At 40.2% G+C, this 18,454-nt stretch overlaps 1 protein-coding gene across 1 annotated transcript in view; it reads right to left on the bottom strand.

Annotated features, from left to right (window-relative positions):
- YES1 (YES proto-oncogene 1, Src family tyrosine kinase) overlaps positions 1–10,066 on the bottom strand; it is a 49,468-nt gene extending 39,402 nt beyond the window's left edge. Inside the window, exon 1 of the mRNA XM_066329599.1 lies at positions 9,891–10,066. The gene's annotated coding sequence lies outside the window, so the exon portion shown is untranslated. The remainder of the gene's footprint in view (positions 1–9,890) is intronic.
- Between the last annotated feature and the right edge of the window lie 8,388 nt (positions 10,067–18,454).

Below are 18,454 nucleotides of genomic sequence, written 5' to 3'. Positions count from 1 at the left end.
GAGGTTCTAGTTTCTGTAAACTATTTGTAGTCAAGGTTAAGTGACACGTTGCTCAATGCAGTGAGCTAATATAACTACAATCTAATTGAAAAAGGGCAAAAATCTTTGATTCAACTGCTAAATTAACCTAGCTGTTTGAGCTAACAGATCCAATTTCACTGCCTGTTAAGGCAGGCAACACTTTTTTGTCTTCATTTTATACTCTAATGAAGTCTACTTCATAGAATTGCCTCTACTTATCCCAGAGGACAATTTAGTCCTTTTGTGTAGAGCTAATCCAGCTCTCCCTGAAGTCAAGGGGAATTTTGCACTTGACTTCAGTGTGAAAAAGGATCACATCCTAGAATAGCAGCACTAAAATATCAGAATAAAAACAGGTTCAGATTTTCCACTTCCTAATTAGCCAAAAAATGCCTCAGACAAACAAACTACCCTGAAACAAATCTTTTAAAAAGGGAAAAAAGTCTAATTTCCATTTCAGGTTTAAGCATATGAGAAGTTATTTTACATGGCAATGTTTTTCAAGAGAATAATCCCATTCAGATATTCTGACTGTAAAACTGTACTATCTGCATCTGTTTTGGCTTTCAGTTTCAGGGGAATTCGAGGGAAAAGTAAGAATCCACCAAATCTAAGAAATATTTTAAGAGAAGCAACAGTTTAATGGCATGGTTTCCAAGCTGTAGAAATCCTGCAGCAGTAACACTTGCCAACCTTTTAATTTTCTGTCAGAGCAATCAGGGTTTCCTCAAGAACTTCTTAGGCTGTGATATACTGACAGGATCAGTAGCTTTGGCTGGTTACTCTGTTGGCCTAAATATGATTTGATTCCATCACATAAATTATCTGGTTACCTGGCTACACCGTACTGCACATAATGGAGTAAACAATGTTTACTTCTAACTATTTGTATAACAGCAGAAGTAGAGTACAATAGACCTGTGAAGCCAAATTAAGTCATATGGTGACTGACCACACGTCATATTTAGTTACAACAGTAAGTTACCCTTCTGATGACATTTCTTTAATATTTGAAGTAGAGAAGGATTTTTTTTTTTAACTGAAATTTCTATAAAGGCACAGATTTACTTTTAGGATAACCTATACTGAATTTAAAAAAAAAAAATTCAAACTATGCTGTTAGTCACCAAAACTTTAAACAAAATTATCACCACATTGACAGAGCTAATTCATAACCAACTGAAATCAGAATTTGAATACCCAAATATCTAAAGTAACATAAGCTGTTGCAAGTGTAAAGAATATGCGACCCCTCAACCTTATTTAGTTATCAGTTGACTAGAATCTTAGGAACATTTAGGGAAGGCAAGGTTAAATGACAAATGAGAGATTTTTTTTTTTGTTTCTATTTTCAAAGAACACAAAAACTTGGAACTATGAGATCTATCCACTCTAATGCCTTAGAGGTTGTGGTGACCAAAAATTATTCACAAATTAAAGCTAATATTCTCTTTAGTAAATAAATCTATCAGATTTAAAGCAAAATGCGGTGTGCAACAGAATTATTGCCCTCTATATTCTTATCTAGGAAGCAACATATTCACTTGTACTTTAAAATCTAACACTGGTTACTTATATGAATTTTAATCAGAATTTCCATTCAAATGCCACTGAACACAAACTAGGAAGAAATAAAAATGTCTTGCATAGAAATTGCACTTTCATTGTTTAAATAATTAGGTATATAGCCTAAAAGATTCATTGAGACATTTTATTATTACATTAAATATAGACATAGAAAATCCATGCCCCTGGCAAAAAGCTAACAGGATTAGTGTAAACCTAATATGTAGAGTCAATATATTTTACCAACTAGGAAGGCTCAACCTCTTTCTTTGGGAAAAGAATGAAGAAGCCCAAGCATGAAACTGAGGTAAAATAGTAATTTAAAAGACCCATATAAAGCAAAGATGTCATGCTTGTTAATGTAAATCATGTATTAACTTGGCTGTGATTTCACCATGTATGCACTGGATTTAAATAGTATTCTGATGATATGTCAGACCTAAGCAAAAGGGAAGGGGAGGTAATCAAAGAGTCCTAGATTTAATAACCAATGCAAATGAATTCCAGAATATTTAAATACACCTACTATGCATGAACAAGTCAAACGTTTCCAGGGAAATAATTTTTCATCTATAAACTAACACTTGTCTCATTTTACGTACATCATGATAGCCTGAATCAATCAGTTCTACGGTTTCTACAGCGTACAAGCTAAGAAATAATTCCTAAAATGAAAAAGATCGATATTTTTAGCAAATTATATAATGTGCAATTCAGCAAGATATTTTGAAAGCTTATCACTTTAAATAGCCTCAATCACTATGATTTATGAATTGTGTTTTAAGTGTGTAGCTGTACTTAAAATAAGTACAGAATTGTACTTGAAAGTCAAAAAAAAGGTACTCATATTACTATTGCATCCTAGCCTCTAAAGCCATATACAGTTAGCATTTAATTTTAGTGTTTTCTGAAGCCAAAAACTTTGCACTTGCATTCTGCTCTCTCACTTAGAACCACAGAAAAACAACAACAAAAACAAACCCTTAAAACCCACCAAACAAAAACAACATAACCCTTTTCTCCCCCACCAACTACAGAATGTTAACATAATGCCTACTTCTCAGGCTTGAGAAAACAAATGTTACTCAAGAAAATTACAACTGACTAGTAGCAACATCTCAGGAATTATCCTTGTTTTCCCTTCTCATTCTTCATCAGTAATTGTTTTCAATAGGAATAGTATTTTGCTCTAAGTGTTCCTGAATACAATATTTAACTTTACTATGAAAACAGAATTCACCATGGCTCTCTACAGTGAGACTAATATAATACTCTTTTTCTCTCCCCAGTGAATGTTTTTCAGTTAGGTATGGATGAGCTGATGTGGCCAGTGCTACAATAGCCTTTAATCATCCACTAAACAAATATTTAACACTAGTATCAACTAAAAAAACCCATCCCCTCTTTGCTTTAAGGGCTTTGTCATTCTATAATGCAACTTCTAATCTAAAATGTATGGCAGGGGGAACCCCCCAAAAAACAAAACAAAAGAACATGCTTCGGCAAAAACCCCATATACCACGTCTCAAAAGCCAGAGAGCACACTTAAATTTTAAGACATTGCTGCCGGTAAAAAAACTTGAATACTTCTTATTTAGAACAGGCAGAATGAGAAGTGCCATCTGTTGCTCAAAGAACCCACACTGAAAATGAGCCTCTAACTAAACTTCCAAAAACTTTTACATGAGACATTAATAATTTATCCTGAATGGAATGGATTGGAAAAAAAAATTAAGACAACAGGTATTTGCCTAGATAGACTTCTGGTCTGATTCATAACAACTGCTCTTTCAGTAGGCTTCAGTTAAAGAACGTGTACATCAGAGAGGCTCTATTAAGACTTATGATAAAAACCCACAAACAATCAAGAAAACTACAAGTCTTTTGTCCCCATTCAGTAAGGGACAGCCGTCTTTTGAGAATGATACACAATTCACCTGGGCTAGCCATCACACAGAGCAGAGAATGGTCTTTTCCTTTCAGAACTTAGTAAGCTTTGCATAAATTTGCATTGGGTAAAAGAAGGCAAAACCCCATATTTTCACGTTCACCTGTCACTGAAGTATTGCAGGATTTTTTATTAGGAGAGATCACCTATGAGCCCATAAGATGCATTAGTAAGTATGTTCACAGCTTCATCAGAGCATTGCTACAAGTTCAGATCTCTAAGGAAAACTGGAGTATTTCAACTGAACTACCACAACCGGAGCTGGTCACTAACATTAAATACTAGGTATCAACAAAACACTAGGAGTCGCAAAAAATATACTGCTGGCATGTTCTGTTTTCAGCTCAAGAAGATACAGGAAGAAGGACACAAACCACTTGCTTTTATCACCATAACCTTTCCTCCCATTTCATCTCACCCCTGCTTAGTCTTCACATGAATGTAAATGCTGTATCTTTACAGATTTTTAAACCACAATTTTTTCTGCTAGGTTTGGCATGGATCTGTAATTTTTAAGATATTTGGAGACCCCTGTTTTATACAAATTTCAGACCTAAATGTCACACTTAACTCTGTGTTTCTCACAGAATAAGTCTGACCAACTTCTAACTGAATACTATTTTTTCTCTTAATATTCTTCTGAAGACCTTGGTTTGGGAATCAGTAATGTAAGGTCTGTATTTCAAACTGCAGACCTCCAGAAAAACAGACCAAAATCAAGGCGAAGAAAAGAGATACAAGAGCACTAAAAAGATGTATGACTAATCTTGGTGATTTGTTTTAAACACTTTACAATGAAGTTATAAGAAACTACCTTACTTTTGTAGTTATTTTTAAATTTCTTCCCTCAACCTCAGCTTTGATAGTTTTCTTTCCTAAATTTGGCAAACAAATGCTAGTTTCAAATAAATGTGTACTTCAGATAAATGTGAAGAATATTTTCTAGATATTAATTCTATACTCATTTTTCAGTGGAGCATACTTAGACCAAAACTTTAAAAGCATTGTTCATCTGTGAGGCACATGTTAAACTAAGCCTATTGAGAGACCAGTTTTTATGAATTAGACCAGAAGTCCATCAAGCCCAAACATCCCTGAGTAAAACCAGAGGTTCATCATGGGCCCCCAGCATCTGAAATGCTGGGCAACACTGCATTCTCAGGAAGGCAGCCGAAGAATCAGGAAAACCTGTGATCATGCTGTCCTTGGTGCAGCTTCTGGACTTTGGGGTACCATCACTCTGGGGCAAAATAAAGTACTTGTGTTGAACAGCCTGAGCTGGCAAAAACCAACCAGAAACAGCAAGAGTATGTAAAGAAAGAGATGGACTTTGGAGGGTTTTTCTTCTACTCTTACAAGTACACGTTACAAGTGTCAGTCATGATTTTAGTTTCCAATATAATGTTCTTGAAAAGCAAGAAGATACACATAATAACTGAGACTTGTTTTTCCCTTGTCACACTTTAGGCATAAATATTAATGTTGTTATTTAATCATACTTAAAATAACTTATTAAAACTGGATTGTTCACTATTAATTTGTTTTAAGACTCCCTTTTCTGGCTGACTGCCAAAACAGTTATAATGCTATACAATTGCAATACACAAGAGATCCATGGCACCCTCTAATTACTCTTTAAATACCTCGCACAAGCACTGCCTTTTCTTACAATTGTGAGGCCATTAGGTAGGGTTGAAAATTTCACAACCTTTATCCCAGACACTTAATTTTATTTCTAAATATCTTATTTTATTATAAGTTTGCATGCATCATCAAAATGTTTGCCTGAACTATGGGCAAACATTTGAAACATGAACACCATCCTCCATGCCAATCCTTCTTTTCTACAGGGCTGTCAGTCCTGGGAAGCAAACCTGAGGCCTGACTGCATTTATACTCCATAATTCACATCATGAATAAAACACTACTACTGCCTCAGTTTTGCAACACTAGGGAGTGCTTTTGGGCATGTGCAAAGGAACTTAACCCTACTAAATGAAACACCTCCAGTACCGAGACTGAGTTTAAATGTGTGAGTAATGCCACAAAATTCTCCTGAAAGTTTCTCCAAAACAAAGTTAAAAGCCCTGATCTATGAAGATTTACTTATGTGGGTGTGTTTATTCAACTTCACTGTCACTGGAATTAAATAAAGTTATTCATTCTTGTAAGTCTGGTCTAGATAATCCTAAATTTCAACTAAAAGGGCTCATCACTTTTGAAGAACATGAATTTTTCCCAGACTTCTCTAGACTTCTGGTGTGAAGAAAGCCACAGACACATTTTAAGCCAGAAAAGTTTTTCATCTCCCTGAAGTGACAAGTCAAGTGACAAATTATTTAATGTTCAGTAGCACCATCAGAAGTCAAAATTTACATAAACATTTAAGATATAGATGCAGTCAATACTGATGTGACACTACTATAAAAGCACCTGCCTTCCAAAAATACAAATAAAAAATACCACCTGGTTAGCGAAAGAAAGTTATCCAATTCCCTACTCGACAACTAACAGTGTTCAAGAAGCTAAAATACAAATTATTCCAGTCTGAGGTTTTACTTCCTCAACATACCCCAATCATGCTCTGTAACATTACCTAATACTACAGTCAAGAAAAATCGAAACAAAACCCTGTTCTTGGCCACAACAGTCAACACAGCCTTAAATGCAGTTAGTGAAGATCTCTACAGCAGTATCCCACTGAGCTGTGGGGCTTGGATACAAGCCAGGACTAGCTAGAAGTCCAGCTTGAGGGCTTGATTTCAGCTGTGCATGGCTTTGGTCCACTGACTTACAGGACACAGCATGAAACCCAGGGCTCTATGCAGTGCCTATCCAAAACGGCAACAGAGAGCGTTTCCTGTCCTATTTCCAGCTACCCTTTACATTCTCAAAGAATATGTGTTTAAATCTCAAGAGAACAAACTTGATGCATAAGTGTTTACTTACTCAATTTCTAGCATTAAAGTTGGAAATCATCTCCGATCCTGCAATCGGCTGTGCATCTTAACATTACCTAAGGGTGCAGTCCCACTCATTTCAGTACTTTGGTGCTAATTTCTGTTTTGATGCACAGGCACCATCAAGGATAACACCCCCATAAGTGAAAAAGGCAGTAAGAACGACCTCTTACAACCTAAAATGAAACTTGTCCTACAATGAGTCGACAGCATCTATTCCTTGTTACTTTTTCCCTACTAAACTCAGCATACACATGGGAAGTTGTCCAGGTTTACCTCCAAAACCTGGCAATTGGTGATACAATCTGGAACCCTACAGCTCTAATCATTGGTGCGAATCCATAAAGCCAGGGACTGTAGCGATTGAAAGAAGTTCCCATATGGCAACTGTAAAACGGTTTGTATTTCAAAAATTATAAAAAATAGTGGTTCCTACATCATAAAATCCATCACTATAAAACAGCTTCCTACTGGCACTCTCAAGGAGAACAGAAATTAAATAAATCTTGAGACTGAGTTATCTACTTGTATTTGGAGGTAGTTCCTCCAAAACAAAAACTAACCCATTCTGTTACAGTAGTTGGAGAAACTGCAGTTCTCCCTCATGGATCAAAATGTTCCACCCACAGGGACAGGGCTTTCAGTACTAGAAGCCTGAAACCTTTCAGGAAACCACAGGCTGTCTACATATGCATGTAAGGTGTGCTACCTGAAAAAGGCTGCTTGATGCCACACAGCAGAATAAGGACATGTTCCTAAAGTCATCTTTGTGTTAGTACTGACACCAATTTTTAAATTAACATCAAGGTACCTTACTCAAACTGTGATCAAACTACACAGCAAAACAGTTGGGTGCAAGTAGGGAATATGGATGAAAGAACGCACTTCCTTTAACATTAGTGCATTTAACGTTTTGAACACAAGGAACTACTGAAAACATACAGGTTTTGTCCACAGGTAGCGCATATGGAAAAGCAAAACTACACAGCCAAGTTTGTTCATAAAGTAAACTTTGACCACATAATCTGACATGAGCCACACCGCAGACTTTCGCATCGCTGTCACGTGACGGCCATGATTTATTAGACCTAACAGAGCGACAACTTCATTCTTCAGGAGCTGAGAAGTGCACAAAGCTCAAAATAAAGACTATTTCCTTGATGTACAAGAATAGTTCTTTTGCTCTGTTGAATGAATATTGATAGAAACATCTAAATTGTGAAGTTTTTCAATAATCCCATTACACAGTACGCAGCACACCAAAAATGTATTAAGTATTTTTCCAGCTATTTCAAAATAATGCAGCATATTAAATATACTTTCAATGCCATTCATTTTGTAGCTGGAGAACTGTTGTTGAGTAACAAATATTCCCGTGAAAATCTCTCTTTATAATATCAAATACAGATTAAAGCTACCTTGGGCTCACCAGTCTCATTCCCCATAGAATGGTACTGGGGTCCAGGTATTAAATAACTATCAAAAACTGGACCAGCAGCTCTGCAAGCAGCAAAACCAGGTAGGCCCTATTTCCTGCATCAATTTCCAGCTTGAGGTAAGTGTTGCTATGAACTCTCTGGTGTACAGGTTAAAAGCTCCGTTCTACCTGGCTTCCTTACTTCCAGAAATTTTGTAGAAACTGCTCACCTGGGAGACCTCTGCTGCCAAATTTATTTGAAATGTTCTAAGAGCCAGAAGACTTATTAGAGGGACTGAAGGCACACAGAGATTATAGTTCTACTTGAGCTGCACCTGCTAAAGAAAGAAAGCTAACAAAGCACGTGGAATAATTAATTACTGGAAATTGCTGCTACTAACTACTGTCACACCAGGTACCACTGGATCTTTTTCTTTGAAACTGAGCAGAAACACAGTGCCCGTGCGGCTGTCTTTGTTGCCATCACAGATGCTACCTTGTCCCAAAATTAACTACAACACCCTGGCTGTGCAAAACACACACGTAGTCTCCACTCTACGCTTATGCTCAGTAGAAACCTCCTATAACTAAATTTACAGATATACATCAGAAATAAGAGTGGAAGTGCAAGGTTTTGTTGTTTGGAAACGTTCTTCTGTGAAGCCTACAAAAAACATGGTTATGGCTGAGATGTACTACCTAACAACAGAGGTACTGCAAGGATAATTGACAAGGCAATTTTACCCCTCTTCAAGGTCTTAGTTTCCAAACAGGAAAGAAAAAGACTCTGAAGTAAAGTTTTGTATCTCACTCCCCCAAGTAATGATCAATTTCACTTGCAAAATCTGTCTGAAATATCATTCAGCTGTCTATAAATTATTATGTGAAAACCAATACACTTTCTTTGTCAACACACCCCAAATTTCAAAACTGGTTTTGGAACATTCTGCCACTTTACGTAAACCAAAACACCTTATTTTTAATTAATGGCAAGTCTCTGCCAAGGGTTAAATCCAGCAGGTACACCTGAATACACCTTAACAACATGAGTTTCAGAAATATTTCTGCCCTAGTTTTCGCAGTGCCAAGTGGACCGTACCCAAAAGCATACAAGACACCTAGAACCCCATATATTCATGCAATAAATAACCACATAATAAACTTCGCATATTTGTAATACTGAGTATTGGAGGAATCACACTAGCCCTTGGCCTGAGCACACAACTTTAAGCACATCAAGCCTGCGGGTCCACGCAGAGCAGAAAGTTATGGGCAGACTCCACAGGAACAGGGGCCTGTATGTGTCCAGCGTATTTTTTTTTTTTAAACTGTAAGGAAGACAAGCAGCCTTGACGAAGTGCGATGACCGAACATTTAAATTAATGACTCAGAAATGTAAAGCGGTCGCGTCCCAGGCTCTGTAATGGGATATAAACCAGAACAGTAGGGCGGGAGAAAGAAAAATCAATAGAAGATAAAACCACGCAGACTAACCTACAGGCGACTGCTGAATTTTGCCCTTTTACATCCTCCGGCCCCGCGCCGGGAGCGGAGCCGGGAGCGGCTCACGCCGAGCGCCAGCCCGGGCGCGGAACGCCGCCAGCGCCGGGGGACGAGCGGCCGGCCCGCGGCAGCCCGGCGGGCAGGGCCGGGGGACCCGGGCCGAGCGGGGCTCACGGGGCCTCCCGCACAAACTTACTGCCCGCAGCCCGCCCCGCGCAGCCCGCCCAGCCCGGCCCGGCTCCCGCCCGCCCGACCCCTCGGCCCCGCGGGCAGGGGCTCGGGCCCGGGAGAAAGTTGCCGAGAAAGTTTCTGCAGAGGAGAAGGGGCCGCGGGTGCGGGACGCCCCCCGCCCCTGGGGCGCGGCGGCGGGGCGAGGCCGGGGGCGGGCGGCCGGGGCCTAGCGCCTCCATCGCCGCCGCCATCGCGGCCGCCGCTCCCGTGGGGCGGCGGAGCGGGGACGCGGCCGGGGCCTCACCTGCTTCTCCTCGGCGTGGCGGGTGGGAGAAGGAGGGGGGGAGGGAAGGAAGCGGGGGCCCCCCCGCTCCTCCCGGAGCCGCGGCGACCCGGGGAGGGAAGCGGGGAGGAGGGGAAGGGAGGAGGGACGAGGAGGAGGGAGCCGAGCGCTCCGGTGCGTGCGGGGAGCTGAAGCCTCGCTGCGGGAGGAGGAGGAGTAGGAGGAGACTCCCCGCCCCTATGGCCGGGATCTCCGGTGGGCACCGCGGCCCCTCCTCCGCACCGCGTTTCCCTCCATGCGCTCCGGCCCGGGATGGCCGCACCTCCCGGCCGGGGCAGCGCCTTCGCGCCCGAGCCGGAGGCCGCGGGGAGGAGCCGGGCGGCCCCCGCGGAGCCGGGCTGGCGGCGGCGCTCCCTCCTCCGCGCCGCTGCGCACCGAAACAACATGGTGGAGGCGTGCGGGGCGGCGGGGGGCGGCGGCGAGGGAGCCGGGGCTTGCCCTGCCCCGCGGCTCGCCCGAGGGCGGCCGCCGCCAGCCCGGCCGTGGGTGCCGGGGACCCTGGTCGGGGGAGATCCGGCGGAGCTGCTCCTGCCGCCGTGCCGGGCCGGGCTGGTGAGCTCGGCGAGCCTCTATTGCCAGAGAAGCTGAACGTGAAAGATTCCGGCAGCGGAGCGCTTCGGCGTGGTGCGTGAAAAGCGAGCAAAAATAACTTTAAAAACTCCTCGCCTGGGTATCTTCAGGTGGGCCACGGCTTAGGCTCGGTACATTTAATTCGCTGTGGGTCAGACAGAAGCAAGATGGCCCGTCGGCAGCTCGGGAATGCCCAGGGCGACAGCACGGAGCAGACCTGTCCCCGAACACCGAGCAAAGGACCAGCCTGTAAATTACGCGTCCGTAACTCCGGGGGATGTTACCTTACGGGTTTCCCACTAATCGCGGTTCCATAAGGCGGTGTTGCATATTTTAAGAAATAAAAAGTCGGATTTGTGTCAAGGTGGGCTGCGTGGAAAAAGATGGTTCAAATGCATCTAGCCTTCAGAACTGCAGGCTGCAGGAAGGAGCGAAAGAACAAGAAGAAAAATGAACCTAAAGAGCCAAAGTTAATGAAGCGTACATAGCAAATCGGTGGTTCTCATTCAGCATTATCTTTTATTGTTTCCAGCTCTCTAGTAGTCAAATTTACATCTCTCCCTGCTTTATTTTCTTTAAAACCTGACCATAAAACAGTAATTGTATTGATGACTAATGATAACGTAATATAGTTTATTCTTTAGAAAAGTAATTGATTCAGGATGTCCCGTTTATTTTGCAGGCAATGCTGCAGAGTAAAGCCATTTGTATTTTTGAATTTCAGACAAAGCAAATACATGTATTTGCTTCTAGAGGACCTTAGATACACTTAAACAGTTAACAAAATAAAAAAACCCTGAAAGTGTTCTAGATTTGGAGACTCAATACCATAAATTGTTCTCATGTAACCCTCTTAGAGTGGTGGAGTTTATAATTTCCTGTTCAGTCAGAAATCTAACTTGCATTATACAGAATTGATTTTTAATTTCAAAAACAGTGGTGAATTTTACAGACTGACCTTGACAATGAATTACTTAACAGTTTGCAGACTGGTTGAAGCTCTAGGTCAGCCATGGCTTCACAACTCCAGCTGGGTTTATGGTAGTCTTGAGAGAGCAAGGTTTGAACTCCACTATCATTTGTAAGGTTTTGTATACACAGGCAAATGTTACTGATTGGCTAATTTTACAGCACAATGTGTAAATGATAAAATGTGCAGTGATAAAATGCACAATGCACAATTATAAAATGTGCAGATCTGAAAAACACGAGACCTAGTTGTGTTATCATCTTCATTACGTTTCAGAATGACTCAAGAAATTTCGTGGCATTGGGCTGAAGCTTCGTAGTTAGAGACATACTGGCTCTTGCCAGCTGTCGCTGTAATTTGACTTCTGGGTTTCAGGTTCAGTGTTGATGGATGGGATTATATAGTACTCCTTTCTCACGGCACCTGGCAATGCTTATGTGGTACTGAAACGTTTGTTGGGATTCTCAGTTCATCACTCCTCTCCTGTTGCTTTCTCTCCTAAAGACCAACAGAAGGAATGATTTGGTGGGTTTCTGAAAGGCTGAGCTATTAGCTGTGTCCTCTACTTGCTGTCTTACGTGTATGTGTGCTATTGACTGCCACAGACTACTGGAGCTGCACCAGTGATTGACTTGGTCGGGAGTGGAGAGACTGTCACGCCTAATTTCAAGCACAGTGTGATTAAAATAGCAGAGCAGTTGGGGAGAAGATGAGCTGACCAGTCCCATAGCCGAGAGCAAGCTCAGACTCACACCATATGGGTGTGAAAGAATAGATGAGGGTTTGAGTCGGGAGTCTTGGAGGCTAGACATGCTTTCATTGCAGTGGAAAAATTGGCTGCTTCTTAAATTGTCATGCACTTGTCCCTGATAGTTTGAGTGTTCCTCTGAGTGTGCCTTTTATAAGGAAATGTTGAACAGGTGACTTAAAACAGTTAAACTGTTGGTGGTTCAGCCCGGTTAATCTTGCACAGAATGGGACTCGGGGTGTCATTGCCACCTTTTGCCTGGCAGCCAGGCAGCCAGCAACCTGTCTGCCACATAATACCTGGGTAAAGCTCCCTTACCACGGCTGTTCCTGAGTGGGCTCTCAAATGTGTTGCGGTGCAGGTGGACGGACACAGCTTGGTGTTCACTCAGGAGACAGAGTGAATCAGCCGAAACTACCTCAAGTCTCAGCTGCTATTTAGGCAAGGCCAGTGCCTGCTTCTAGGAAATTACCTCCCTCTCTTTTTTTTCTTTTGCTTTAAATTAATATTTTTGACCTTACTCGGGAAGGAGGAGGGAGGAGCTACTCTCAGATGCTTTAGCATGGCTGGAATATAGTGTAAGAAACTACTGATGCAGGGGTTCGTTGCTGCCGTTTGCTGGACGCAGTTTCCCAAACAGCCCTTCAGACAGGCTCAGCATTCACCAACTCATCATCTGTGTTGCGTGGTTGGTTGGTATTAACTTAATCTTGAAGATCTGTGCAAAGAGCCTACATTTAGGAAAGCATTCTCCATGTACTGTCTTTGAAAATTGTTGTATATTTGAATCACTTTCTAAAGTAAGTAATCATTTATGCTTATACTATCCTTAATGTGTTTGAATAATTTGAAAAAAAAAAAAAACAAACAAACCCAAACCCAACCAAAAATGTATTATAGGATCAGGTACATATTGTGCCAAATAAAGTATTTTTAGGGTGATATGGGGGAATACAAGTATAAGAGCAGAAAGAAAGAAGGAGGAACAGAGCAATAGAGATGGAGAAAGGCAGACTAAGATACTGCAAACACTCCTGTGGGTTCAGTGGTTTGTAATTGGAGCATATGGGACTTGCACCCTGAGATGTTGAAGGAGATGGACAGATTGATTCTCTGAAGAGTATTAACAATACATGCCAAAAGTTAATGTATGGGACTCATGGTAGTAACCTGAAAACATTGAGACCTTCTTGAAAACACATGGTAGGATTGCTTTCTAACAATTCAGAATAAATAATAAAAAAAAATAAACTCTAGTGGTTCATGGACAAAAAAAACCTTTTATGAGAAATTAAAAAAAAAAAAAAAAATCTGGTCCTAAACTAATTCCCTACTTTTAAGAAATAACTGAGGTGGTCAAGGCCTCATCCTCGCTATTGCTCTTTGAAAATGTGGAAAACAATGGTATTTACAGCAGCACCTCCTAAAATTCATGTGCAAAGTACCCACTCCTCATTGTACTGTATGATCACATTACAAAAAGGTAGTTAATCTTGGAATAATATTAGTCATTTGCTTGTTTTTAGCTCTTGGATCAATATTTTAAGAACATGGTGTTTATCAAAACATAGGTATTTCTTTTTAATCCCAAATACATTTCTTTTGAATCTGAATATTCTAAGCATTAGTCAAATAACTGGGTAGTTTTTGTCATGTTAATTTGTATTTAATATTCCAAAAGCTATTAATAAAATCATTGATGTTTAAAAGTGAAACATCTTCCTTGGATATAATGCAAATCACATACCAGTATAGTAGTTCGGTAAGGAAATGGAGTGCTAAGTACTGTGTGGTGGATCTGTAATTATTTCCTATTCTGAGGCATGTATCCTATTTAAGCCTGATGTTAAACTTAAAAATTTTAAGATGTCTCATTTTGCCTTGAAATGCATCTGCATCTCCAAATGGCCAAGATCTCGGTGTTTGGTGCCCACATCTATTTCTGCAGTTGAATATTCCGTCCTTTCTCAATTAGCACTTCTCTTTGATCTTGGATAACGTGTCTAATTATTTATGCATATTATACTTCTAGCAAGTATGTGGAGAGGTCTCTTTGAAAAGCATTGTTTCAAAGATTGTTTTTGAACTTACTAAAAGTTATACTTAAAAGCATGTCAGACTTTGAAAACCCTGTATTCCCAAACCTGTTGCTATTTACATTTGTGTCACATCCAGTTACATCAGACACGCTGGATTACATTGTATAATGAAAGCCTTATTGCTGTACTCTAATCTTTATCTCTTTATATCCGATCTCCTTTGAATTGCACATGAGTATTGCTTATGGTTACTTAAAATAACTACTGCTTTTGTTCCAAGGGCAGTACTATATATGATGAGCACTTCGCACTCAACCCTGCTTTGGCAGCAACTTCACATCCTGTGTCTTTGGTTCTTGCATGATTTTATTGGGAGGCTTGCACACATTCTTTTTTTTATTTTTCATTTACATTTCATATTTGAAAAATCTGAAACCTGTGAAATCACACGTGTTTGGAAAAAAAACATGACACGCTTACTTGTGCCACTGTGCTCTTCTGAGAGATTTGGAGCATATGCCTTCCTCCTCACAAAGCAGGTCACGTACTCTTAGGGAGAGTGGAAAAGGACAAAGAGTAGGTGGAAAAGCAGTTTGTGCAGTAAAGCTGGCCTGAACTGGGGTTGGTTTTAACATCATGCAGAGTCATTCATATCCTTTAAGAGATTTCTGACCTCGTTTGATAGCTAGTATAAAGAAGCAATTTCTGCTGGCTTTGAGAGACTTGCACATGTACATAATAGTTATATTTATTTTATTTTTCTTGTACTGGCTACCTAGGACATCGTTGTGGGAGTAATGCTTAATAATGTTAGTAGCTGCAGAATCCAAGTTAATATGGCATTTATGAGGCACTGGAAGGGGATTCTGCATCAAAACGTCCACTTTTCCAGGGCATCCTGAATTTTTACTGTTGAAGACAAGTGCTGTTGCGGTGCTTTTATACATGACTTCGTAAAACAAATCCAAGTGAAATAGTATTTAAAAAAAAAAAAATCTTATTCCCCTATCATTAGTAGTTAAACCTTACTTGGGACTCTGTATGGTCTTTTCCTCTCAGCTATCACTTTGCCTAAAGATGAAAAAAATCCCTCAGGCTGAGTGCCCTTTATTATGCTTTGATGCTTAACAGATACTTTGAATTTTCTGTGACTGGTTGTTTTTCCTGCCCTGATGTTTTGAGGATTATTGTTGTTCACAACCCTGAGGATCAGAAAGCCTTCCTTCTTAATTTAGAGATGAATGTGATGAAATTTATTACTTTGAGAATAGTTCCAGGAGTAAAATCATCCCCTCAGTCTGTGATGTCAAACAATTCCTTGGAATGGAGCTTGGATGAAGATGGGGTTGCTCACCATTAGGTGGGCATAACTGCTGTGCACCATTTAGAGATCTGAGAAAACTGGACATATGTCAGATATATGGGCTCATTTTCTCAGCAGGCCCCCTAATTCTATTGTTTTCCTCATGATTTTAATTTTCTCGTCACCATTCCTTCAGATGGAGGTTACAGTCCCCTCAGGTCTGCTGGTGTAGCTACAACTGTAGTTCTTTTCCTATAGTTTTTCAGCACGGCCAACATGGTCTTACTTTACGTCTCTTAATAGTTATCTATAAACCTAGAACATATTGATGCAATTTTGCTAGGGAATTATATGTATATATACATTATTGTGCTCACTGCCATGAGGAAAAGGTAGTAACATAGGGGCACCAGTGAGTTCTTACCCCACCTACAGCCAGAACAATCTGAATTTTCTGAAATTTCAGAATTTTGGAAAATCCAATGTGATTGTATTAATAGATGAGGAGAGCAGTGGTGGTAGGGAATAGGGAAGACTAGATGGCTCTGTTTTCTTGATGTTTAACTGTTACATTGTTCTTTCTGCATGAAGTTTTTCAGCTCACTCCAAGTAAATACCCTTTGGTTTGCTTATCACTGTCTGCTTTGTTCCCGTGAAGAAGGCACAGCCTCTTCCATTCTTACCTGAGAATCTGTGTTGGGGCTGAATGATGGAGTCATGGAGCGAGCTGAGGCAACAGCTACTCAAGGGACAGCACTTGTAAAACACATAACTCTTGACATCTGAAAAAGACATGAAGAGATGGAAAAAGCCTGGGTTTATTAAAAGCAGAGCTTGCATCGTTTCCTTGTTGTTAATTTCTATTATTGAGTGTGAGAGTTTTCAATTGCCTATAACCACCCAGCCTCCAATTTTTCTAGGCAAAGGTTGTTGGCAATTGCCTGCCTCACTGCACTGACATTTGTAAAGTGAAAATCTGCTGCTTTCTCATGTTAGAAGGAAGCAACTTTGCCAGCTAAGTTGTAGAGCAGCACCTCTGCTTCCAAACTGGACACAGCCATTTGAAATGTCTCAAGACTCCCATGCAGATGTCAGGGATATGCATTTTGCAGTAGGTGTTTATAGTACATTCTTACCTGAGCTAAAGGCAAGTAAGCCTCTGCACAGTCTCACTTCTCATGTAGAGGCTTGGTAGGTCTAAGGTGACTTCTCCAAAAACTCTACCTGCATTTTCTCTCACAAGCCAAGGAGGTTGGAGATGCTCTGTTTTAAGGCTTCAAAGGCTAAGCCAGCATTTCTTTGCAATTAGGTGGGAACACAGAGCTGGAACAGACCTCCCACCATGCAATAACTATTGTGGGAAAATGTTAGCAGCTCTAACCTTCTCCACCCCTAGCTCAGAAAGAAAAAAAATATACAGGAATTAATAAAGAAGGAAAACTACTTTTGAGTTACTCTTCTCTTTGTTTTGCAGTCTCCTGATTTGTCCTGATGTTTTATCACTGTGCTTCTTGGGCATCTGGCTTTTAGGAGGAAAAAAAAAAAAAAAAAAAAAAAAAAAAAAAAAGGAGCAGAACAGAACCAAACCTGAGCCTGCCTTCATGAGTGCTGAGCCTGCTGATGATACGTCACAGCTGCCCTTTTTGTTCATATTCTTCAAAAGAAAGAAGAAAAGACTGGTATAAAGGTTCAGAAGAATGAAGTATTTGTCATGAATTCAGAACTGCAAGCTCTAAGAATGAGAAATTTATTTAGAATGGAGAGGTTTTACCAACATATATTTATACAACTTTTAAGTTATTCCAAGAAAGGCAGCTGGCAAATAGTCCTTTCCCCCCTCTACTTACTTCTTTGAATATGCAAGTAATTGATCCTGTTGTTCCAGATAACTGTAAAACTTTGGAGGGAATGTTAAAATATTTGCCTTTTTTTTTTTAAAGCAACATCATATTCCACTATTTTCTCTTTTTCATACATTTCAGTAAACAGTTTGTTGAAGCCAGATACCATTGTGTGTTGGTATTTCATTTCTCATGGAATAAGTTATAAATGATGAGATAAAAAGATACCTTTATAATTCTCGTAGTGTATAATGCTAGTTAATTATATGCAGAAAAAGTGTAGCTAAATGAAAGAAGAAAAATACCAGCTAAAGACAAAAATATAAGGATTACATTAGTATGGCTCACATGCTGCTTCTTTCTGCTTATTTTTCCTTTCACTTTTGGTAAAGTGGGATTTTCCAAAGCACAAGAATTTCCTGGTCCTCTTTCTTTCAAAATGGAGCCTATTGAAAAATCAGACTGTGTGTTCAAAATTGTCCCACATTTTTGCTTTTGTTTTCTAACTGGGAAGAAAAACAAAACACAGAAAGTTTCAAAATATTTTGGTTTTAAAATATGGGCATGGACATCTTTGATGCATCATCATAACCGCTAGAAGGGACATTATTGCTCTTGATGGAAAATGCAATCCATTCAGGAACCTCAGATGATGGGGGGAAATGGAGGACCTAAACCATGACAAACTGATGATGAGTAATGACAAACCATTTTGAAGCCAAACATTTAGATTTGCTTGGACAGTTCAAAACGTTTTGAATTCTTTTTATATTTTCCCAAAGGGACATTACATTGTTTTGACACAACCAACTTTTTCCTGTGGAAAAAGTATTACAGCAACCACTTTTCTATTAAAAACTGTGAACAGAAAATTCTGGAGCAGCAATAGAGGGAAGTAGTCAATCCAAAACCAAGTGCATTTGAAAATACCCTCTCAGGAGAATTCTATGACTGCTCCAACCTAGCAATAAGGATTTTATTTGAAGGTAAGTGTATTTCCTAGACAACGAACATAACCTGATGAAATCTGTGTAGCATAACTTGGTGTATTTCA

This window comes from Sylvia atricapilla, chromosome 1, assembly GCF_009819655.1.
Source record: "Sylvia atricapilla isolate bSylAtr1 chromosome 1, bSylAtr1.pri, whole genome shotgun sequence".
NCBI classification, from domain to species: domain Eukaryota; kingdom Metazoa; phylum Chordata; class Aves; order Passeriformes; family Sylviidae; genus Sylvia; species Sylvia atricapilla.
This window is presented reverse-complemented; position numbering and strand designations above follow the sequence as displayed.